At 47.1% G+C, this 24,172-nt stretch overlaps 1 long non-coding RNA gene across 2 annotated transcripts in view; it reads left to right on the top strand.

The window, feature by feature from the left end:
* Positions 1 to 1,260: 1,260 nt before the first annotated feature.
* The window catches only part of LOC310697622, a 28,907-nt gene continuing 5,995 nt past the window's right edge, over positions 1,261 to 24,172 (top strand). For both annotated transcript variants that reach the window (XR_014521107.1, XR_014521108.1), the window contains exons 1-2: positions 1,261 to 1,676; positions 2,191 to 2,372. This is a non-coding gene — a long non-coding RNA (uncharacterized lncRNA). The remainder of the gene's footprint in view (positions 1,677 to 2,190; positions 2,373 to 24,172) is intronic.

Here is a 24,172-nt window from a genome sequence, read left to right as displayed (position 1 = left end):
TGCACAGGAGTCCCCGCCTCCAGGGCCGGCTGAACTGGGGCAGGGCCTTGAGTCTGAAGTGCCTGCACCTGTGCCGGATCCTCAGGAGCAGGCACCAGGTGATTCCACTCTGGCTCCAGAGGTGGTTGAGGACTCAGTGCCTACAGGTGAGTCTCCCCCTGGGCCCAGTAACCCTTCAGCCTCTCCTGAACTGCAGAGGCTCAGGGCAGAGAGGCAGAGGGAACTGGTTTCTCCCAGGAGGAGTGCTCGCCTTAAGGCCAGGAGAGGCGGGTCTCCTGGGGGCCAGGACCGCCCCTGGCCTCAGAGAAGATAAAGGCCAGTCAGCCCGGTCCCAGGTTGCGGGAGCAACGTCGTTGAGTACCTGCCCTTGCCCGGACCCAGACCTGACCTTCCAGTGTTCCTGTCCCTGCCCGGCTTCCTGCTTCGGACCTCACCTCGCTCCTTGTGAACTGTTTCCAGCCCAGTGACCCAGGACCGGACTTTGACTACGCCAACGGTAACCTTCCCTCCGGGACCAGCATAGTTGCACAGCTTGAAGCAATTGGGTGCACAAAAGCTACAATAAAAGGAAACCCATCAGCTTTGTTAATCAGAAATTCTTCAAAGCAAGTACAAAACAATCCATGATACACCCAGAGAATTGCATAAAGCAGAGGGTTTCAACCTTTTCCAATCCTAGGATTGCCCTGGCCCAAGTGGTCCTTACTCGACGATTCCCAGAAAACATCTCTCCAGCAGCTGCTGACATTACGTCCAACTGAGGGGATCATTTCCATTCTCCATGCTTGGCAAAGTTGTCTCTTTCCTCCATGCCTTTCATGCAACCACTTCCTGGCAGGCCCCTTCACAAATCGTGATGTCATGGGAGCGCATTTTTGGGAGAGTGAAAGGCGCTTCTGTCACAGACCTGATCCACGGACCGACACCCCCCCCCCCGCTCCCCACTGACAGCGCAACCAGGGGGAAATGCATTTGGAGGTACGAGCTTTTGGATTTGTTCAGACCCACCCCCATTCCAATACACTGGAGAGAATCTCTGCACGTAATCCTAAAAGCACATTTAAAGCCTCTTCCGTGCTGATGTGTCTGTCAATGTGCCTATCAACGTGGGAGGATAGGAAGCAGAAGGATATCATTATAATTTCTCAAGTTTCCCTACAGATCTGTCAGCAGAGATATTTATTTGTACACAGCCATTCTTTGGGGAGCGCGGAAAAGTTACGGGATGCGGTATTCAGCTGCTTTCATTTTATAAAAATAAAACTGCACGCGTCAGGTTTCTAGTCCTTGTGATTGCAGACCCAAAAGCAGCTCTTCTCAGAAAGAAGACCCACTGGAAATGGTTCAGGTGATGCCTGAGGCAAAGGATCCAGTGCAGACTGAGTCTCCTCTGGTTCCGAGTCCAAGCCCAAGTCCCAGGCCATCAGACTTGAAACCATTTGTTCAGGTTCCACCTTCCAGAGCAGGAGAAAACAAGCTTTTTCCATCTTCCATGTGGCAACCCTTCAGATATTTGAAGATGGCTCTCATATCTCCTTTCTGTCTCCTCTTCTCCAGGCTAAACAGACAAGGTTCCCTCCAGGTAGATGTACTGTGTGTGGCTCATCTGGAGACACACCTGGCCTGTAGCAGAAACTCCTTCCACCTTTCTAGGTGTGGCTCCTTCCATAGCTGGAGTACTGTGTCCAGTTCTGGGCACCACAGTTCAAGAAGGACACTGACAAACTGGAACGTGTCCAGAGGAGGGCAACCAAAATGGTCAAAGGCCTGGAAACGATGCCTTATGAGGAACGGCTAAGGGAGCTGGGCATGTTTAGCCTGGAGAAGAGGAGGTTAAGGGGTGATATGATAGCCATGTTCAAATATATAAAAGGATGTCACATAGAGGAGGGAGAAAGGTTGTTTTCTGCTGCTCCAGAGAAGCGGACACGGAGCAATGGATCCAAACTACAAGAAAGAAGGTTCCACCTAAACATTAGGAAGAACTTCCTGACAGTAAGAGCTGTTTGACAGTGGAATTTGCTGCCAAGGAGTGTGGTGGAGTCTCCTGCTTTGGAGGTCTTGAAGCAGAGGCTTGACAACCATATGTCAGGAGTGCTCTGATGGTGTTTCCTGCTTGGCAGGGGGTTGGACTCGATGGCCCTTGTGGTCTCTTCCAACTCTATGATTCTATTCTATTCTATAGCTGAGTGAGAACTAGTCGTTTTCCCCTTGCTCCAGAGGCCAGGCCCAAACCAGTGGATTCCTATGACGGGAAAGGAGAGTCCAGCTAAATTTAGGAAGAACTTTCTGATGGCAAGAGCTCTTTGACAGTGGAACGGACTCTCTCAGAAGGTGGTGGACTCTCCTTCCTTGGAGGTCTTTAAGGAGAAGTGAGATGGTCACCTGTTCTTCATGCTTTAGTTGAGATTCCGGCATTGCAAAGGGGTTGGACTAGACCAGGCTTCCTCAGCCTCAGCCCTCCAGATGTTTTGAGACTACAATTCCCATCACCCCCGACCACTGGTCCTGCTAGCTAGGGATCATGGGAGTTGTAGTCCAAAACATCTGGAGGGCCGAGGTTGAGGAAGCCTGCACTAGATGATCCAACTCTACAAGCCCTATACGGCCTAGGACCCTTGTACCTACGGGACCGCCACTCCTGGTATGTCCTAGGGAGGACCTTACGGTCTTCAAATAAAAACATCTTGGAGGTCCCAGGCCACAGGGAGGTTAGGCTGGCCTCAACCAGAGCCAGGGCTTTTTCGGCTGTGGCTCCGATCTGGTGGAACGCTTTGTCACAAGAGACTAGGGCCCTGCGGGACTTGACATCTTTCCGCAGGGCCTGCAAGACAGCTGTTCCACCAGGCCTTTGGCCAAGGCACAGTCTGACCCCCTCCTTTGTTGATCCTCTTAGAACTCTGGCCCAGTGGTGAGAGCCAGTATGGTGTAGTGGTTAAGAGCGGTAGTCTCGTAATCTGGGGAACCGGGTTCGCGTCTCCGCTCCTCCACCTGCAGCTGCTGGGTGACCTTGGGCCAGTCACACTTCTCTGAAGTCTCTCAGCCTCACTCACCTCACAGTGTTTGTTCTGGGGGAGGAAGGGAAAGGAGAATGTTAGCCACTTTGAGACTCCTTAGGGTAGTGATAAAGCGGGGTATCAAATCCAAACTCTTCTTCTTCTTCTTGACATTTGATTTTGCATTGATTTTAGAATGAATTGATTTTAGAATGCTTTGTTACTTTTATTGCTGTTAGCCGCTCTGAGCCCGGCTCCGGCTGGGGAGGGCGGGATATGAATAATTTTTTATATTATTATTAAGCCTAGGATTCTAGTCTTGCCTTTTGTAGCAAGATGCACTCTGCTGAGTTGCTGTTCTGTTATTCGGGAATAAATACAATTCTCGAAGCTCCTCCAACTTCTGCTGCTTCCCAGCACTTGGCCAGACCCATTGCCAGGTTTCCTCGCGCAGTGAGGACCCTTCCCCAACTCTCAGGATTTGCTGCAGACGTAGTTTCTGGCCCACGCTGCCCGCATCCCTCTCCCCGTTATTTGCCTCCCACCTCTCTTGCTTTGCCAACCCTCCGGGGATTACGAGGCGAGGGATTGAGCTGAGACTAATCCAACTCTTCAATGTGCAAGGATGGGATAAGGAGCCGGAGCCAGTGGCCTGTGAGGAGAAACTTGGCCGTGGCTGCTGCCAGGCCTGTCCTGTTTCAAACGGCAAGTTTTGCATATATGCAGAAGACGTGGTCGTCTTGGGAAGACAATAAGCGAGGCTGCTGCATTTGGGACTGTTAACGGAAAAATCTGAGGGCTCCCTTGGACAAAAAGTAAAGACACCAACCAGAGTAAATTGAAGCAAATCAGCAGCCTGTAGGCTTGGTCTTTTATTGAAGAAAGACTGTCGCGACAGGATGTTCCCCTCACTTGCAGGAGAGAGGAAAGACCCAGAAAGATGGTGTGCAAGACCTTATAAAAACTTTTGAAATTCCCATCCTCCAGGTCAAGCCCACCCCCAGAAACATCATGCATACATTACAGAAAGGAGGGGTTGACATCATGCATACATTACAGAAAGGAGGGGTTGAGGGAGGAGTTGTGGTGGTAACCTGAGTGTCCTGTCACCTGGCTGGTTCTTCCTTTCCCCCTCCCCATGAGTCACTTCCAGGAGACAAAGGGGAGTTTGCAGTTTCCTGCCCCCAGAGGGAAGATCTGATCATTGTCCTTTGTTTCAGTCCATGCTGAATCCACTCCCATATGCAAGTTCTTTGTGATCTTGATTGTCTTCTGTCTGGGATCATCAGGGTTGGCATAGCAGCTGGGCAGGGCTCCTGTGGATGTGCTGGGATGGTGAAGGGATTATGGCTGACCAGAACCAAGCCCCCCCCCCTTTGATAGTCCTTGTCATATGGAGTAAAATAAAAATGGAACAGTGCAAATCCGATGTATGGTTGATTTTCTATGAATTTATAACAGAAATGTGGCGTATGTAGTGTGTGAGTGTGAGTGTGTGTGAAGTTTGTGCAAACAGAATGATTGGGGTGGGGGGTTCCTGCTACAGGACCTTGGGCTCATCTTTTTTTAAAAAAATAAATAAATCATTTTTATTGATTTTCCAATAAAAAACACCCAATTAAATACCCAATCATAATAGAAAAATAAAAAACTAAAATAAAAAAAGATCAAATTATAGTCCAAATTGTATTTATTAATCTCTTGGGGCTCCCCACGGTCTGGATCTCTGGAGCATATCTCCACATCTTAGTCCTGTTGTTGTTTCCATATTTTCCACATCTCGATATTAACGCTTGGTAATTTTTCGTCCCTGGGTCCGGGATTCTCATTCATGTCAAACACTATATACTTTCATCCTCCTTTCTCAATATATATATTTTTCCCAACTGCCTTTGTATCAGCTCAGCTTCGGGGCTCATCCTTTCTTGAAAATAAAATAAAAATATGGCGATGGGATGTATCTAAATTCTACTCAGAATAGGTCCGTTGAAATTAGAATCATAGAATCATGGAATTGTTGAGCTGAAAGGGACCTGAGGGTCATCTAGTCCAACCCCCTGCAACGCAGGAATGTCAGCGAAAGCATCCATGACAGATGTCCATCCAACCTCTGCTTAGAACCCTCCAAGAAAGGAGAGGCACAAACTTTCTTCTGAGGGAGTCCCTTCTGCTGTGGAACAGCTCTTACTCTTTCTTGGAAGATAGCTCTCATTTCACCTCTCAGTCTTCACTTCTCCATAACATAGCATGCTATGGTCTAAGAGAAAATTATATGGAAATGATAAATGAGTAAATTGGGGACGTGGGTGGCGCTGTGGGTTAAACCACAGAGCCTAGGACTTGCCGATCAGAAGGTTGGAGGTTCAAATCCCCACGACGGGGTGAGCTCCCATTGCTCAGTCCCTGCTCCTGCCAACCTAGCAGTTCGAAAGCACGTCAAAGTTCAAGTAGATAAATAGGTACCGCTCTGGCGGGAAGGTAAACGGCTTTTCCGTGCACTGCTCTGGTTCGCCAGAAGCGGCTTAGTCATGACCCGGAAGCTGTATGCTGGCTCCCTTGGCCAATAAAGCAAGATGAGCGCTGCAACCCCAGAGTCGGCCACAACTGGACCTAATGGTTAGGGGTCCCTTTACTCTTTACCTTAAATTGGCAAAAAAGCATAAATCCAAATCAAATAAGTGTTGGAAATGTAAAGAGAAAGAAGGTTCCTTTTTATAAAAACAAAATAATAATCTTTATTAATTTATAATCTCATACTACAAAAAGAAAATTAAAGAAAAAAGAATTAAGGAAAGAAGAAAAGAAAAAAATACAGAGAAAGAAAGAAGAAAAAGCAGATTTACGTGCATAAAAAAACCTTAATCTTCCTAATTAATACTTAAATAAACACTTAAATAAAAAAGACTTCTGACAAAACGAGTCTTCCAATCATTCCCATTGTACTGTTTATACTGTACAATATTAAAGAATATAAAACTGTGTAGAAAAAACAATGACAGAAGGTTCCTTTTATCATATGTGTTGTAGTAAGGTTAAAGCATATTGGGAAACGATATATAATGAATTGAAAATGATGTTTAAAATAACATTTGTATAATAATGATAATCAGCAGCAGCAGCAGCAGCATCAGCATCATCCCAGAAGCTTTCCTTTTGGGATTTATAGGGACAGAGCTACCCAAACTGTATAGAATTTTTTTTCACGTATGCGACCACAGCAGCAATAATGTTACTTGCCCAAAAATGGAAAGAAGAAGAAGTCCCAGCAAAGGAAGCATTGATACAAAAACTTATGCAGAAATAGCGAAACCTACCAGAAGAATAAGAAATCAAGATAACAGACTTTTTTATATAAAAGAATGAAAATGGTTTATTGAATATTTACAAATAAATTGCAAACAGATAAGAACATTGGCAGGCTTATGGGAATAACCCTATAAGAGTATATATTTAAAGTAGATGAATATGTGAGTAAATTTGGATATGCAGAAAATATTAAAAATAAATTTAAGGAACTGCAGAAAGAGGGGGAAGGAAGAGTCAAGTTTTGAAATGTTAAAATGATTATAAAATGATTGAAATGTATAGAATTGAAAATCATTAAAAAGTCTTCGCTTCTCCAGGCTAAACCATAGCTGTCAACTCACAGATTTGAAAATAAGGGACCAGCTGCCTCGGAAATAAGGGATCAGCAGCCAAAATAAGGGATTTTCCAGGCACAGGTATGTTCAACTTCTGAGCCCCTCCAAGCCAAAGGCAGAAAGCCCAGCCAGCAGCCAAACGAAGCCTCACGTGGTGGTTCCCACAACGCAGCAACCCGGCAAAGGGGATGCAGCAAGGGAAACCACCGTCACCTCTCCGCTGGGAAGCGCTGAGCAAAGGCGAGTCCCCAGGCAACGCGGCCGATTTGATCGGCACAAGGCATGCAAGCTCCACCCCCAGTCGTTCTTAGACTCCTTATTGGGTGAGCAACGCAGCCAAGCAACACAGTTGGAGCCTCCCTCCTCCCTGGCCGGCAGGGAGGGAGGGAGAGGAGCTGCTTCCTTTGAAACCTGGGAAATTTAACGGACATCATCAATAAGGGACAGCAGCGGGAAACGGCGCTGGGATAAGGGACTTTCCCGCCAAATAAGGGACGGTTGACAGCTATGGGCTAAAACTACTTGACACCTTCAACCATTCCTCATCAGGCCCGGTTTCCAGGCCCTTCATCATCTTAGTTGCCCTCTTCTGCACACATTCCAGCTGGTCAGTAGCCCTTTTGAACCGAACCGTGCTCAGAACTGGGCACAGGACTCCAGGTGGGCTCTGACCAAGGCAGAATAGCAGAATTAATGGAACTACGTTTGCTGGCTTCCGGAAGCAATTTATAAGCATTCCTGCTTACCCAGGCATTTGACAGCTGAAAGACAGCGCTCCTGGCAACCCTGAGAAACTATGCTCCTTTGGAATGCTTTTAAAAATTGTTTTATTATGCACTAGCACGGAGTGCCCAGCTCCGCCTGGGAATTTGTAGAAACCGAATAGCGTCGTGACTTTTAAACGGAGAGCGTCATTTGTGAGTTCGGACCTGTCACGCCCAAAATCAGCTGAAGTCTTGCCACAGTCATGGTCTGGTTCACCATCTTGAAACAAAACGCTGTTCACTTCCCAGACCTTTGGCGGCAAATCTCAAGAGATAGAAAGGTGGAAATGTATAGAAAGGCAATGGAAAAACAGACAGACAAACTATTTTCTAAAATATATAGCAGATGTGTTTGTTGCCCAGGACCCCTTTGGGGGGAAAGTTCGGATGTACACTGAATTAGTAGCATTATTATTATTTTTTATTAAATTTTATACCACCCTTCATTCAGAGATCACAACATAAAAAGACAAAACAAGAACACAAAATAGACAATAAAACCAAAACCAACCAGTAACTCCTCTCCCACAAATTCATTTGAGAGGCTATTGGATGTTAATCAGTCAAAGACCTGGTTGAAGAGAGATGCTTTTCCTGGCGCCTACAAGATATGTAATGAAGCTGCTAGGTGAGCCTCCCTGGGGAGAGAATTCCGCAGATGGTGGAGCCACTGCAGAAAAGGCCCTGTTATTGTGTTGCCACCCTCCTGACCTCTTGAGGAGGAGGCACCCGAAGAAGGGCCTCAGAAGATGATCTCAGGGTCCGGGTAGGTTCATATGGAAAGAGGCGGTCCTTGACGTACTGTCAGGGAACTGACATCAGAGCGAAAGGAGAAGGAGAGGCTCCCCAATTCTGCAGGAGAAGGTACCAGCACCAGGGGGAGACGCAGCTTGGTAGAGGGGGAAGGAAATCGGCGTAACATCAGGGATCCAGATGGGGGAAGCGGAGGCAGAGCTCCGGGATTCTTCCCTGGACATCAGTGAGGAGAGCACAGGTCCTCCACTACCCACGCCCTCCCTGCGCAGAAGACTCCCGCGCAGTGAGAGGCGGAGACGACTGGGAGTCAAACAGCTTTTATGCTGGAAAAGGTTTAAGAAACGCCCACAGACAGATTCTGCTAGCGACTGAGGCAGCCACGATGAGATGGGCTGTGCAGTCAGGACGGTTTAACCCAGGCAATTAAGCTCCCTAACGGGGACAGTTTACGCACGAGTAACTCAGACCCATTACACGTACTGTGGTACCTCGGTTTACAAACTTAATCCATTCCAGAAGTCCATTCTTAAACCAAAACCATTCTTAAACCAAGGCGCGCTTTCTCTAATGAGGCCAGTGCCCTTCCGCCGTTCGGATTCCGTTCTTAGACTGAGGTAAAGTTTGCAAACCGGGAAACTACTTCCAGTTTTGCGGAGTTCGTAAACCAAATAGTTCGTAAACAGGGCTGTTCTTAAACCGAGGAACCACTGCTTATTGCATTCCTGAGCCGGCCTAGGACCCTCGTACCTACGGGACCGCCTCTCCTGGTCTGCCCCACGGAGGACCTTAAGGTCCATAAATAGCAACACCCTAGAGGTCCTGGGCCCTAAGGAAGTCAGATTAGCCTCAACCAGAGCCAGGGCCTTTTCAGCACTGGCTCCAGCCTGGTGGAATGCTCTGTCTCATGAGACCAGGGCCCTGCAGGATCTGATTTCTTTCCGCAGGGCCTGTAAGACAGAGTTGTTCCATCTGGCCTTTGGCTCAGAATCAGTTTGATTCCCTCCCCCTCTTTCTATTTCATTTCTCCTCCTGTGAAGAGGCTGCATGTTTTAATGTTGTATTTTAATCTTTTTAAAATGGTATTTTAATCAACTTGTTTTTATTATTGGTTGTTAGCCGCCCTGAGCCCGGTCTTGGCTGGGCAGGGTGGGGTATAATAATAATAATAATAATAATAATAATAATAATAATAATAATTATTATTATTATTTCCGAACCTGCACTTTGAATTGGACCCAGAAACTCATGGGCCGCCAGTGCAGTCGGTCCAGGATCCATGTATTATGCTCAAACCCCGATGAGCAATCTGGCCACTGAATTCTGCACCCGATGGAAGTTTCCAAACCGTCTTCAGAGGCAGTCCTATGCATAATGCGTTGCAGTAATCTAACCTAGAGGTTACTGGAGCATGGAACACAGTACAGTGGTACCTCGGGTTAAGAACTTAATTTGTTCTGGCAAAACCAGAGCAGTGCATGGAAACACCGTTTACCTTCCCGCTGAAGTGGTATCTGTATATCTACTTGCACGTTTGGTGTGCTTTTGAACTGCTAGGTTGGCAGGAGCAGGGACCGAGCGAAGGGAGCTCACCCCGTTGCGGGGATTTGAACCGCCGACCTTCTGATCGGCTAGTCCTAGGCTCTGTGGTTTAACCCACAGCACCACCCACGTCCCAAAGAGAAGATTGTTGTTGTTGTTTAGTCGTTCAGTAATGTCCGCCTCTTCATGACCCCATGGACCAGAGCACGCCAGGCACTCCTGTCTTCCACTGCCTCCTGCAGTTTGCTCAAACTCATGTTCGTAGCTTCGAGAACACTGTCCCACCATCTCATCCTCTGTCGTCCCCTTCTCCTTGCGCCCTCCATCTTTCCCAACATCAGGGTCTTTTCCAGGGAGTCTTCTCTTCTCATGAGGTGGCCAAAGTCTTGGAGCCTCACCTTCAGGATCTGTCCTTCTGAGCACTCAGGGCTGGTTTCCTTCAGAATGGAGAGGTTTGATCTTCTTGCAGTCCATGGGACTCTCAAGAGTCTCCTCCAGCGCCAGAATTCAAAAGCATCCATTCTTCGGCGATCAGCCTTCTTTATGGTCCAGCTCTCGCTTCCATACATCACATGGAAGATGGAGCAAGCATGTTTTCTCCTGCTCCAGAGGGCCAGACCCCAAAACAATGAAAGGAGAGTCTGGCCAAAGGTCAGGAGGGGCTTTCTGGTGGTAAGAGGTGTTTGACAGTGGAGCCCAGTCCTTCAGGAGGCTGGGAATGGAGGGCGGAGGGGTGCAGGGAGAAGAGAAGGCAAACAAAGCTGAAGTTTGACAATTAAGACGTGCTGGGTTTCTGCCAGCTGCGGTGGGTGGGAAAGACAACATGCTTCTCCTTCTTTTTTCTCTCCTGGAAACGAAATCTTCCTCCTGCATGGGAATGTGATTTCCAGCTTCTGAGCACCGCTGCGAGGACAGCTGCTCCTGGCTCCGGACCCTGAGAGGAGAGTTGCAATTTGCACCCCTTCTGCCTCAAGACCGCAAGCCGTTGTTTGCAGATGCTAATTAGAGATTAATTAGATCTTGCAACACCCCCCAGCGAGAGAGCGCTATCACTTCCCAGCAGCTCGCAAACACCCCCTTTCCTTGTAACAACAGAACAGGGAGGGGGGAGAACAGTCTGTGGCATCCGAGACGCCAAAGCAATGCCAGCTTTGAGGGAATAGATGCCACAGTTGGGATGCTCAGGAGATGGGCACGATAATAACGCCTGACGTGGAGCATGCGTTTTGAGTCTTCAGAGCTAATAAGTGCTCAGGACTCTGATGAGGAGAGCACATTGTTGTCCCTGGTGAAACTCTCGGGTCTGGGCTGGTAGGTATTTGCCTTACTTTCAAGGTGAAAAGGGTAAAGGTAAAGGACCCCTGACAGTTAAGTCCAGTCGCAGACGACTCTGGGGTTGCGGTACTCATCTTGCTTTCAGGCCGAGGGAGCCGGCGTTTGTCCGCAGACAGTTTTCCCAGGTCATGTGGCCAGCATGACTAAGTCGCTTCTGGCGAACCAGAGCAGCGCATGGAAACACCGTTTACATTCCCGCTGGAGAAGTACCTATTCATCTACTTGCACTTTTTGGTGTGCTTTCGAGCTGCTAGGTTGGCAGGAGCAGGGACCGAGCAACGGGAGCTCACTTTGATCAGCAAGCCCACATCCCTTTGAAACTCCTTAGAGTAGTGATAAAGCAGAATATCAAATCCAAACTCCTCCACTTCTTCTTCTTCTTCTTCTTCTTCTTCTTCTTCTTCTTCTTCTTCTTCTTCTTCTTCTTCGTGAATTTATTGCACAGAACCCACAGACAGCTTTCTGGGTCATGTGGCCCAGCAGAACTAAACTGCTTCTGGTGCAGCAGAACACCATGACAGAAACCAGAGCGCATGGAAACATAGTTTTACCTTCCCTCTGCAGCGGTACCTGTTTATCTACTTGCCCTGGTGTGCTTTCGAACTGCTAGGTTGGCAGGAGCAGGGACCGAGCAACGGAGCTCACCCCGTTGCGGGGATTCGAACCGCCAACCTTCCAATTGGCAAGTACTAGGTTCTGTGGTTTAACCAAAAGGCTTCGGGGTTCTTTTTTTTTGCAAAAGAGATTTTAAACATCTTTTTGAGCTCATTGTATATTATGTCCCAATATCCCCTTATTTTCCTACAATTCCACCACATGTGAATCATTGTACCCTCCGCCTCTCTACATCTCCAACAAATGCTTGACCTGGTTCTATACATTTCTTTGCCAATTTTGATGGTGTTAGATACCAACGGTAAAGCATTTTGATGAAGTCCTCTTTCAGGGTATAACATGCGGTCAACCTCCAAGCCTTCCCTCCATAATCTTTCCCAGGATTCCATTAAAATATTATATTCCTTGCTAGCATTTGATTTCCGCTGGAGTGAGACGTGAGTTGAGAAATAAGACTAAGAGCACATATTGATACAGAAATGTATTAGATAATATGTAAAGAAATATACAATAATAAGAGTACATTCATTTGTAAAAGAAGCGGACACGGAGCAATGGATCCAAACTACAAGAAAGAAGATTCCACCTAAACATTAGGAAGAACTTCCTGACAGTAAGAGCTGTTCGACAGTGGAATTTGCTGCCAAGGAGTGTGGTGGAGTCTCCTACTTTGGAGGTCTTTAAGCAGAGACTTGACAACCATATGTCAGGAGTGCTCTGATGGTGTTTCCTGCTTGGCAGGGGGTTGGACTCGATGGCCCTTGTGGTCTCTTCCAACTCTATGATTATATGATTCTATGATTCTATGATTCTATGAATATACAATGGGAAAGAAAGGAAGTCCAGTGTGTTAGTATGTATATGATTTTGGGGAGGGGATTTTTTTTGTTTTCTCTCTTTGTTCTTTCTTTTTGTTTCATTTTCTTTCTAGGTCTATAAAATTTGCATATTATTTTTGTATACATGTCGGAAATTATATTATAGTAAGTCCTGTAAATAGGGACATGGGTGATCGGCAAGCCCAAGAGGCTCAGTGGTTTAGACCACAGCGCCACCCACGTATCCCTACTTTCAAGGTAGAGTAATCAAATCATAGAATTGTAGGAATCTCAGCTCAAGCATGCATGGCAGATGGCCATCCAATCTCTGCTTTAAAACCTCAAAGCAAGGAGAGTCCATACCATAACCCCCTCCCCAGGGTGGCCGTTCTGTGGCTGAACGACTCTTACAGTCAGAAAGTTCTTCCTGATATTTAGTTAGAAACCCCTTTCTTGTCACTTGAAGCCCTTGGTTCAAGAGCAGGAGAAAACAAGCTTGTTCCATCTTCCATGGGACAAGATACCGTATTTTTCGCTCTATAACACGCAACCAGACCATAACACGCACGTAGTTTTTAGAGGAGGAAAACAAGGAAGAAAATATTCTAAACGAAATAGTGGATATATGATTTTTGTGGTTCATGCTGTGGCCACAGACATGTGATCTGACAGTGAGTTTGGAGTAGCCCAATGCAAAAATCCTGAGGATTCATGTGGATCCATGCTTTGTAACCACGGAGGAGGGAAGGAAGGGGAAGCATGGATCCTCTGCTCACGACTGCAGCAGATCCCCCCACCACCACCCGCAGGCATTCGCTCCATAACACGCACAGACATTTCCCCTTACTTTCTAGGAGGAAAAAAGTGAGTGTTATGGTGCAAAAAATACGGTATTTGAAGGTGGCTGTTTGCAAGTGTCTTTGCAGCTATCCGAAAACCGTTTCTTGACCGGTTTGCCATCTTCCTTTAAAAGAAGACTGGACAAGTTCACAGAGGAGAAAGCAGTGGATACCAGTTGCTGGGAGACAAAGAAGGGGAGTGGGCTGTTGTGTGTGGGTCTGCTTATGGGTATCTGGTTGGTCCTGTGAGAACAAGATTCTGGACTAGATGGGACAATGGCTTGATCCAGCAAGGCTCATCTTTTTTCTCTTTCCCAAGATCAGAGCTCTCTCTGAGATCCTGGGCAAGAGGATCCTAATAATAATAATAATAATAATAATAATAATAATAATAATAATTTATTTATATCCCGCCCTCCCCAGCCGAAGCCGGGCTCAGAGCGGCTAGCAACAGTAAAAATAACACAGTTTACATAAAATCACAATCAATTACTGTAATTGAAATACATTCTGAAATCAATTTATTCTAAAATCAATTCAGAATCAAATTAATGGCGACCATTGGGCTAGAGTTCTGTGAAGAAATTACCAAAGGAGGGGGGGGGGGTGTCAGACTGTGCCTTGGCCAAAGACCTGGCGGAACAGCTCTGTCTTGCAGGCCCTGCGGAAAGATGTCAAGTCCCGCAGGGCCCTAGTCTCTTGTGACAGAGCGTTCCACCAGATCGGGGCCACGGCCGAAAAGGCCCTGACTCTGGTTGAGGCCAGCCTAACCTCCCTGTGGCCTGGGACCTTCAAGATGTTTTTGTTTGAAGACCGTAAGGTCCTCCATGGGACATACCAGGAGAGGCGGTCCCGTAGGTACGAGGGTCCTAGGCCGTATAGGGCTTTAAAGGTTAAAACCAGCACCTTAAACCTGATCCTATACTCCACCGGGAGCACCTGGGAACGAACAAACGAACAAACTACGGTAACTGCGTCTGCTTATTTCATTTCTGAAAACAGCTGATCTTTTCCAAGGTTCTGAAACAGCTAAGACCAAGTGCTTGTGTATGAAATTTAATAAGCATTTCATTTCATGAGCGGTGAACTTTGCTCATGGATTAATGAGGGATGCACCACTGGAAATGATATTTCATGTGCATTCATGTTTGGATAGACCCACATCAAACTGTACTTTTTGGTTTTATGCCACGCGAAGGCCAGCTTCAAAGAGGCAGCTTTTATGGGGTCTGGGACAGGGAGAGAAACAGTTTAATTTCCCTGACCCACATTTCCACCCACCCCAGACCTGAGGCTTCCACTTGCGTAACAAAAAACAAGATGCTTGTAAATTTGACTCCTGCAATTAATATCGAGTCTGCTTCAGCCTGGAGGTACTGAAATGAAAGTTGGTGTGCAAGTTCTGTCATGTGACAAAAGTATTTATAATAATAATAATTTATTATTTATACCCTGCCCATCTGGCTGGGCCTCCCCAGCCACTCTGGGCGGCTTCCACAGAGACCAAAAATACACTGAAATGTCACAGATTAAAAACTTCCCTGAACAGGACTGCCTTAAGATGTCTTCTGAATGACAGGTAGTTGTTTAGCGCTATTGATGGGAGGGTGTTCCACTGGGCGGGTGCCACCACCAAGAAGGCCCTCTGCCTGGTTCCCTGTAGCTTTGCTTCTTGCAATGAGGGAACTGCCAGAAGGCCCTCGGCGCTGGACCTCAGTGTCCAGGCAGAACGATGGGGGTGGAGACGCTCCTTCAGATGTACTGGGCCGAGGCCGTTTAGGGCTTTAAAGGTCAACACCAACACTTTGAATTGTGCTCAGAAACGTACTGGGAGCCAATGTAGGTCTTTGAGGAATGGGGTTATGTGGTCTTGGCGGCCGCTCCCAGTCCCCAGTCTAGCTGCCGCATTCTGGATTAGTTGTAGTTTCCGGGTCACCTTCAAAGGTAGCCCCACATAGAGCGCATTGCAGTAGTCCAAGCTGGAGATAACCAGAGCATGCACCACTCTGGAGAGACAGTCCGCAGGCAGGTAGGGTCTCAGCCTGTGTACCAGGTGGAATTGGTAGGCAGCTGCCCTGGATACAGATTTGACCTGCGCCTCCATGGACAGCTGTGAGTCCAAAATGACTCCCAGGCTGCACACCTGGTCCTTCAGGGGCACAGTTACCCCATTCAGGACCAGGGAGAGCAGAAGCAGTAAAAGGAAGCCGTAAAGGAGTCTAGAAATGTTGTGAAGTGCTGAAAAGCTGCAAAATCATTTAGCTTGCTGAGTCAATGTGACTTATCTTGAGGATGACTCATTCTCTGTATAAATAATGTATCTGCTTGCAGGCAGACTCAGTGTCTGTGAGTCTGTCAGTCAGTGTGTATTGTCTGTATGTGTGAGAGTGGTGGAGCCTGTGCTCTGTGAAACCTGTGCTCAATGGAAACTCTATGTATGCTCTGAACATAGCTGTCAACCGTCCCTTATTTGGTGGGAAAGTCCCTTATCCCAGCGCCGTGTCCCGCTGCTGTCCCTTATTGATGATGTCCCTTAAATTTCCCGGCTTTCAAAGGAAGCAGCTCCTCTCCCTCCCTCGCTGCCGGCCAGGGAGGAGAGAGGCTCCAACTGTGTTGCTTGGCTGCGTTGCTCACCCAATAAGGAATCTAAGAACGACTGGGGGGGTGGAGCTTGCATGCCTTGTGCCGATCAAATCAGCCGCATTGCTTGGGGACTCGTCTTTGCTCAGCGCTTCCCAGCAGAGAGGTGACGTGGTTTTCCTTGCTGCATCCCCTTTGCTGGGTTGCTGCACTGTGGGAACCACCACTTGAGGCTTCATTTGGCTGCTGGCTGGGCTTTCTGCTTTTGGCTCGGAGGGGCTCTGAAGTTGAACATACCTGTGCTCGGCAAATCCCTTATTTTGGCTGCCGATCCCTTATTTCCGAGGCTGCTGGTCCCTTATTTTCAAATCTGTAAGTTGACAGCTATGGCTCTGAAGCTAGTTTAATCTTCTGTTCACTATGCTGTTACTATCATACCCCAGGTTACAGACGCTTCGGGTTGTGCGATTTCAGGTTACGCACCACGCCGAACCTGTAAGTACCGGAATGGGTTACTTCTGGGTTTCGGCGCTTTGCACATGTGCAGAAGCACCGAATCACATCCCGCACATGTGCAGATGCGCTGCTGCGCTGCTGCGGGTTGCGAACATGCTTCTCGCACGGATCACATTTGCAACCTGAGCGTCCACCATATTTGCAAACAAGCTTACTTTAACTCAGTAAAGCTTTAATTCTTCTACTGAAGAAGACTCTGCGTCATTAATTTACGCTGCGCGTCATATTCGGGTCACCATTCTCTGCTTAAAGTTGAAACGTAAGTTTAGCTCCCCCTCTCAGAGGTCCGTTTTCAAGGGAAGAGGGAAGAACGTGCACACACAAATGAAATCTACTCCTCCCTTAGAATTTTAGATGCAGGTTTAAGCACACGAAGGCACACATTTTTCAGGAAATGATTTTCACCTCTAGCAAATCAGAAGCAGCTGGAACGTGAAATGGCCCAGTGAAGCTCTAACAGTCTTCTCCTGGTGCCAAATTCTGCTTCCACTTACTGCCAGATGCGCCTGATTCACCAGCTTTTGCAACCAGATGATATTTACAGAACATGTGAGGTGTATTTTATTTGTCAACAACAAACTAAAAGAGAGAAGATGAAGAAAAGAGAAAAGCAAGGCAAGATATTCCGGCTAAATACCGTATTGGCCTGAATATAAGCCTCACTTTCCCCCCAAATGCCGACTGTGAAAAGTTAAGGTGCGGCTTATATTCACAACCTTACGGTATGCAGCCAGGAGCGCGGGGCAACTTATATTCAGGTATTTTTTCTCTCCCTCCCCCCCCTCCAATTTTAAATGTTCAGCTTATATTCGGGTGCGGCTTATATTCAGGCCAATGTGGTAATAGTAAAAACTTTCTTTTCTTTTTTTAACCATGCTTTTTATAGGATTATTACTACAATACATAAACACTCTTTAAAAAACACACACTACAAATGCAAGCAAGAAAATACAAACAAACCAAAAAGGAACCTACACAATAACCGGTAAACATATGTTTTGTTTTTCTAATTTTTTTATTAAAATTTAAAAAAAAGAAATTTAACAAAGAACAACAAAGAACAACACATCACACTGCAAACACTTATATACATATTTTCCAAAATGAAAACTAATAAAGATAAAAAGAAAGAAAAGGGAAAATAAAAGATATAAAGAAAAAAGAAAATAAAAAAATACTTTTCATAACCTGGAATATTACCAAATTCTTGCTTCAAATACCACAATATATAAATCTTAGTTAAAATAGTATAAAAGACCTCCACCGCATTCACCACATGTCTCTTAGTTGTCTTACTCACCTTTACACCTGTTCTTCAAACATTTCCGCTCCTTAGATTCTTTCATAATCAATCAAATCTTTATTTTCTCTGTATTCTTCAATATAAATAAATATAAATTATATATATATATATATATATATATATATATATATATATATATCCCCCTCCCCAGCCGAAGCCGGGCTCAGGGCGGCTAACAACAATAAAATAAGACAACATTTTAAAATCATTTCATTAAAAAATTACTTCAAATCAAATTGATGGCAACCATTGGGTAGAGTTCTGTGAAGATTGCCAAAGGAGGGGGAGTCAGGGTGTGCCCTGGCCAAAGGCCTGGTGGAACAGCTCTGTTTTGCAGGCCCTGCGGAAAGATGTCAAGTCCCGCAGGGCCCTGGTCTCTTGTGACAGAGCGTTCCACCAGATCAGAGCCACATCCGAAAAAGCCCTGGCTCTGGTTGAGGCCAGCCTAACTTCTCTGTGGCCCAGGACCTCCAACATGTTTTCCTCTGAAGACCATAAGGTCCTCCGTGGGACATACCAGGAGAGGCGGTCCCATAGGTACGAGGGTCCTATAGGGCTTTGAAGGTTAAAACCAGCACCTTAAACCTGATCCTGTACTCCACCGGGAGCCAGTGCAGCTGGTTTGGCACCGGGTGAATGTGATCCCACAGCGAGGACCCCGTAAGGAGTCTCGCTGCGGCATTCTGCACCCGCTGGAGTTTCTGGGTCAGTCTCAAGGGCAGCCCCACGTAGAGCGAGTTACAATAATCCAGTCTGGAGGTGACCGTCGCGTGGATCACAGTGGCTAGTTCAGGGCGAGAGAGGTATGTTTATCAGGAAGAACTTTCTAATGGTAAGAAAGTTTGGCAGTGGAACGGACTCCCTTGGAAGGTGGTGGACTTCATTGCGGGGTTTTGAACAGAGGTTGAATCCCTGCCAGGGATTCTTTAGCTGTGAAACCTGTGTTGCAGCGGGTTGGACTAGATGACCTTTGGGTGCCCCTCTGCAATTCCAGGTGCTTTTAAAATTCACCCTCAGCAAGGCACTGCAGGGAGCAGAAAGTCCCTTGTTCCATCCTGGCATTAGGGAGCCGAAAGAGGTCATGATCAGGACACCAAGCTTTGTAAAGTCTCTTGGAAGGGGCTGCATGGGGGCAGCGGTTCGATAAAGCAATTTTGTATGTCCAAGCCAAGTCCTGTCTTGGCCTGGAAGGAAACTAGGGGACGTGATGCACCAGGGAGCAGATGGGGGGTGACTTTTCCCTTGCTATTTGGCCTCCGAACAGCCCCTTCTCCCCCAGGGCATCCCGACAAGCTGTCAGCATGGCCTCAGTGGACCTTCGGCAGCTGATCCTGTCTTGGAGATCAGCTGTTGGAATGGGAGGTTTCCAGTTTCAAAGCCACTCAGCGAGCAGGGCGGCTGGCATTCTGAGAGCGGGATTGCGCCATCACATCCCATTTCGAAATGGGTAATAATTCATCATTGTTGCAAAGAAGAACTGTCCAAACGGATGGGCTGCAACCTGCAAAGTTTGTTGTTGTTGTTGAGTCGTTTAGTCGTGTCCGACTCTTCGTGACCCCCTGGACCAGAGCACGCCAGGCACTCCTGTCTTCCACTGCCTCCCGCAGTTTGGTCAACCTCATACTGGTAGCTTCAACAACACTATCCAACCATCTTGTCCTCTGTCGTCCCCTTCTCCTTGCGCCCTCCATCTTTCCCAGCATCAGGGTCTTTTCCAGAGAGTCTTCCCTTCTCATGAAGTGGCCAAAGTATTGGAGCCTCAGCTTTAGGACCAGTGAGCACTCAGGGCTGATTTCCTTCAAAATGGAGAGGTTTGACCTTCTTGCAGTCCATGGGACTCTCAAGTGTCTCCTCCACCACCAGAATTCAAAAGCATCCATTCTCCGGCGATCAGCCTTCTTTATGGTCCAGCTCTCACTTCCATACATCACTACTGGGAAAACCATAGCTTTAACTATACGGATCTTTGTTGGCAAGGTGATGTCTCTGCTTTTTAAGATGCTGTCTAGGTCTAGCCTGTGAAATTAAAGGTAAAGGGACCCCTGACCATTAGGTCCAGTCACGGACGACTCTGGGGTTGCGGCGCTCATCTCGCTTTATTGGGCAAGGGAGCCGGCGTACAGCTTCTGGGTCATGTGGCCAGCATGACTAAGCCGCTTCTGGCAAACCAGAGCAGCGCACGGAAATGCCGTTTACCTTCCCGCTGGAGTGGTACCTATTTATCTACTTGCACTTTGAGGTGTTTTCGAACTGCTAGGTTGGCAGGAGCAGGGACCAAGCAATGGGAGCTCATCCCGTTGCAGGGATTCGAACCGCTGACCTTCTGATCAGCAAGTCCTAGGCTCTGTGGTTTAACCCACAGCGCCACCCGCGTCCCTCTGCCTGCGAAGTTGGGGACAGGCAAATTGGCCAGTTTCAGTTTTCCCGTTTTCTCATTCTCCCCCAGGGGCATCTAGTCCAAGCCCCTGGAATGCAAGAATCTTTTGCCCAATGTGAGGTTCAAACCCATGACCCTGAGATTAAGAGGGCAGAGGGGGAAAGAAAGCACTATTGTTCATTGTTAATTTCTTCCCCAAAATTTTTTTTTCTCTTATAGAACATAGACATTAACACAAAAGAAAAACATTACACTTAACACAACATAAAAACATAACAACAAAAAAAAATAAAAATAAAAATATATATAAAAAGAATTGTTTCTTCTTGTTTCCTGGTTATATTACATATTACATATTACATATTATATATTATATATTACATTGCTAAATGACTTCCCCAAAACCCTCCAATCTGAATTTCAGTGTATCACGTATTTAACAGTTTCCAACTTCGTATTTATAACACAAATATCTTCTTTCAATTACAAACTTCTTATCTTTACTTTATATTCCAATCCGTAATGTTCATTATTACAAATCTTTTTCTATCCCTAGGCCTAGTTTATTACAGTGGTACCCCGCAAGACGAATGCCTCGCAAGACGGAAAACTCGCAAGACGAAAGGGTTTTCTGTTTTGGAGGCGCTTCGCAAGACGAATTTCCCTATGGGCTTGCTTCGCAAGAAGAAAGCCCATAGGGAAATCTCCGGGGACCTCTTTTAAATGCTGGTGGTGGGGAGCAAAGCCTTTCCCCCCCCCTCCGGCCTTCAGAAGAGGTCCAGGAAGGCCGGCGGGGGCCGAAAGGCTTTGCTCCCCACCGCCAGCATTTTAAAAGCAGTCTGGGATAGCAGGGAAGCGCTTCCCGCTATCGCGGACGGCTTTTGAAGGCAGGCGGGGGGGAGCAAAGACTTTCGCCCCCCGCCCGCCTTCAGAAGAGGTCCAGGACCTCTTCTGAAGGCAGGCGGGGGGCGAAAGTCTTTGCTCCCCCCTGCCTGCCTTCCCGGGAGAGCGGAGAAAGGCAGCACGTTTCTCCGCTGTCCCGGAGGGCTTTGGAAGGCAGGCGGGGGGGAGCAAAGACTTTCGCCCCCCGCCCGCCTTCAGAAGAGGTCCAGGACCTCTTCTGAAGGCGGGCGGGGGGCAAAAGTCTTTGTCCCCCCTGCCTGCCTTCCCAGGGGCTTTTACATCGCCCCGGACAGCGGAGAAGTCCTCCGCTGTCCTGGGCGATTTTAAAATGCCGCCCGCCAGCATTTTAAGATCGCCCCGGACAGCGGAGAAGTCCTCCAGGTTTTTTAAAATGCTGGGGAGATTTCCCTATGGGCTGGGGAGATTTCCCTATGGGCTTTCTTCTTGCGAAGCAAGCCCATAGGGAAATTCGTCTTGCGAAGCGCCTCCAAAACAGAAAACCCTTTCGTCTTGCGAGTTTTCCGTCTTGCGAGGCATTCGTCTTGCGGGGTACCACTGTACCCCGCAAGGGGGTACACTGGGGGTTTTTTAAAATGCTGGGGGTGGGAAGAAAAGCCCTTGTCCCCCCCCCCAGCCTTCAGAAGAGGTCGGGGGACAGACTGTCCCCGGACCTGGTCTGAAGTCGGTTTCCCTAGGAACGCATTAATTGATTTTCAATGCATTCCTATGGGAAACCGTGCATCGCAAGACGAAAAACTCGCAAGAAGAAAAAACTTGCGGAATGAATTAATTTCGTCTTGCGAGGCACCACTGTACTTCCAAGAATTTCCTGATTATCTTATATTGCAATATCTGGCGAGATAGTCTTTAAATTTCTTCCAGTCTTCTTATGTTTCCTCTTCTTTCTGATCACGGATTCTTCCATTCAGGTCAGCCAGCTCCGAAAAGTCCATCATCTTCATCTGCCATTCTTCTATTGTCGGTATTTCTTGCAATTTCCAATTTTTGGCTAATAAGATTCTTGCCGCTGTAGCTCGTTGCTAATTTCCTGCATCGATTTCCCATCTTCTTTTCCAATAAGCTCAAGGTGGTGTGCTTATTTTTTCCCATTTTATCGCCGCAACGACCCTGCAAGCAGGATAGACCGAGAGGCAGATATAAATATTGAGCAGCTTGAAGCAATTGGATGCATAAAAAACCTAACTCCTTTTGAAATAAAAGTTGTCCAGGCCCATAAATATGGTTCAAACCTTTACTAACCAGAACTTCTTCCAAACAGGTACAAAAACAAATTAATGATACATCCAAATAGTTCCATAACTAAAAGGCTATTAGAAATATTAGGTTATTCGAATTAGACCTAGATTCAAAGGACTATTTCTCCTTTCAGCCTCAACAAGCCTACATTTTGGCCTGAGGCCGTTCCTCCTGGAGAGAATCATTTGCACAGCTTCCTCCCACAAAAGGCAAAATGACAACTCCCTTCAAAATGGCAATTTGTAGTTGAATACCTTCATCATGTGATCTTTAAGGTTAAACACTCACATGAAAGAGCAGAGAACATCAACAGTTAATTATGAACCCAGCTAGAAGCTTAGAGAGCCAGATGGGCAGGGTATCCTGGTTGTTGTGGTTGCTCTTGTTGTTGTGACTTTTGTATTCCTCAATGGAATTTTCCAATGTTAAACCCTTCAGCAATATACATACAGGCACTCTCCATTTCAGCGATTAGACAATTCTACGTAACAGGGACTGGCCCCCAACGGTCAGTCAATGAGCTTTGTGGCCAAGTGGGGATTTGAACCCCCAAATGAAATGGACAGACCGATCCATCCCTATTGAAATAAAAAAAATAAGGTCTTATATACAGTGGTGCCTCACAAGACGAAATTAATCTGTTCCGCGAGTCTCTGCGTCTTGCGGTTTTTTCGTCTTGCGAAGCACGGCTATTAGCAGCTTAGCGGCTTAGCAGCTATTAGCGGCTTAGCGGCTATTAACGGCTTAGCGGCTTTAAGAAAAAGGAAACAAACTCGCAAGAACTCGCAAGACGTTTCGTCTTGCGAACCAAGCCCATAGGGAAATTCGTCTTGCGGAACGACTCAAAAAACGGAAAACTCTTTCGTCTAGCGAGTTTTTCGTCTTGCGAGGCATTCGTCTTGCGGGGCACCACTGTATATAATAAATGTTTATAAATGTACCAAGCAAACACGTACATAAATATATAAACCACATGTCTGAAGCAGCACAGGAAAACAGCCATGAAAGCCACTTCCGCGATAAGGAGGAGGTGGGGTTGCGGGCTTCACGCCCCTTCCCCAAACTCGTGGGGGCTGGCTGCAGCCCCTGCGATAGCAAAGGGAATCCTTGGCTGCATCATACCCCGGGCCAGCCAATCGGCTGGCTCTGGGGGCGTGGCCTCAGCTATTTAGATCTGCCGCAGCCAAGGCTCCCGCTCTTTCCCTTGCTGCAGCTGACCCGGTTTTATGAATAGGGTGAGCCTGTGATGTGGCTCAGGAACTAAGTATTTATCATTACAAAAGACTGGCCAGGCTCCCCAGGGTATCCAATCAAGTGAGCATTAACAGGTAACCTGCCAGACAGGAAGTAAACAACACACTCAGATTTCTGTTGTAGACCGCCCTTTCTGTGATGTATGTGTGATGTATGGAGGGGTGGTCTTGGACTCCAGGCCGGGCAATTTAAAATGTCTATATAAGGCCTTGCGCGCCATTGTTCTGGGTTCCTCCTCTCCTGCGTGTGAGGGGAGCACCCTGTTGCAACAGTTCAATAAAAATCAGGCTTACGAGCTGCTTTGCTTCTCAATATTCTCTGGTTGTCCTCTGTTCTTTTCTCCGACTGATGGAGAACCTGCAAAGGACTCTAGAAGGGCTCTTGTGTCCCCCATAAGGGAATAAGGCCAGATTTCCGTTTATTACGCAGCTCTGCATTGAAATTTGCAAAGTTCCGGAGGCCTCCCTACGCAGTCCGGCTTCACGCTCTCTCTCTCTCTCGTAACTCTGATTCTCAACTCCAGCCAGGGTCTTTTAAGACTTCCCTTCCCTAGGAAGAAAGGAAGGGGGAAGGGAGGGGGAAAAGGGAAGGAAAGCTGCCTTTTTGGTGATAACAAATTCACAATGACGTTTCCCCCTTGGCAGAATACATTGTACTGAGATGTAATGTGGTGCGCGGA

This window comes from Podarcis liolepis (genome assembly GCF_965112155.1).
Source record: "Podarcis liolepis genome assembly, chromosome: 18".
NCBI classification, from domain to species: domain Eukaryota; kingdom Metazoa; phylum Chordata; class Lepidosauria; order Squamata; family Lacertidae; genus Podarcis; species Podarcis liolepis.
The sequence above is the reverse complement of the archived record's forward strand: the minus strand, read 5'-3'. Positions and strand labels throughout refer to the sequence as shown.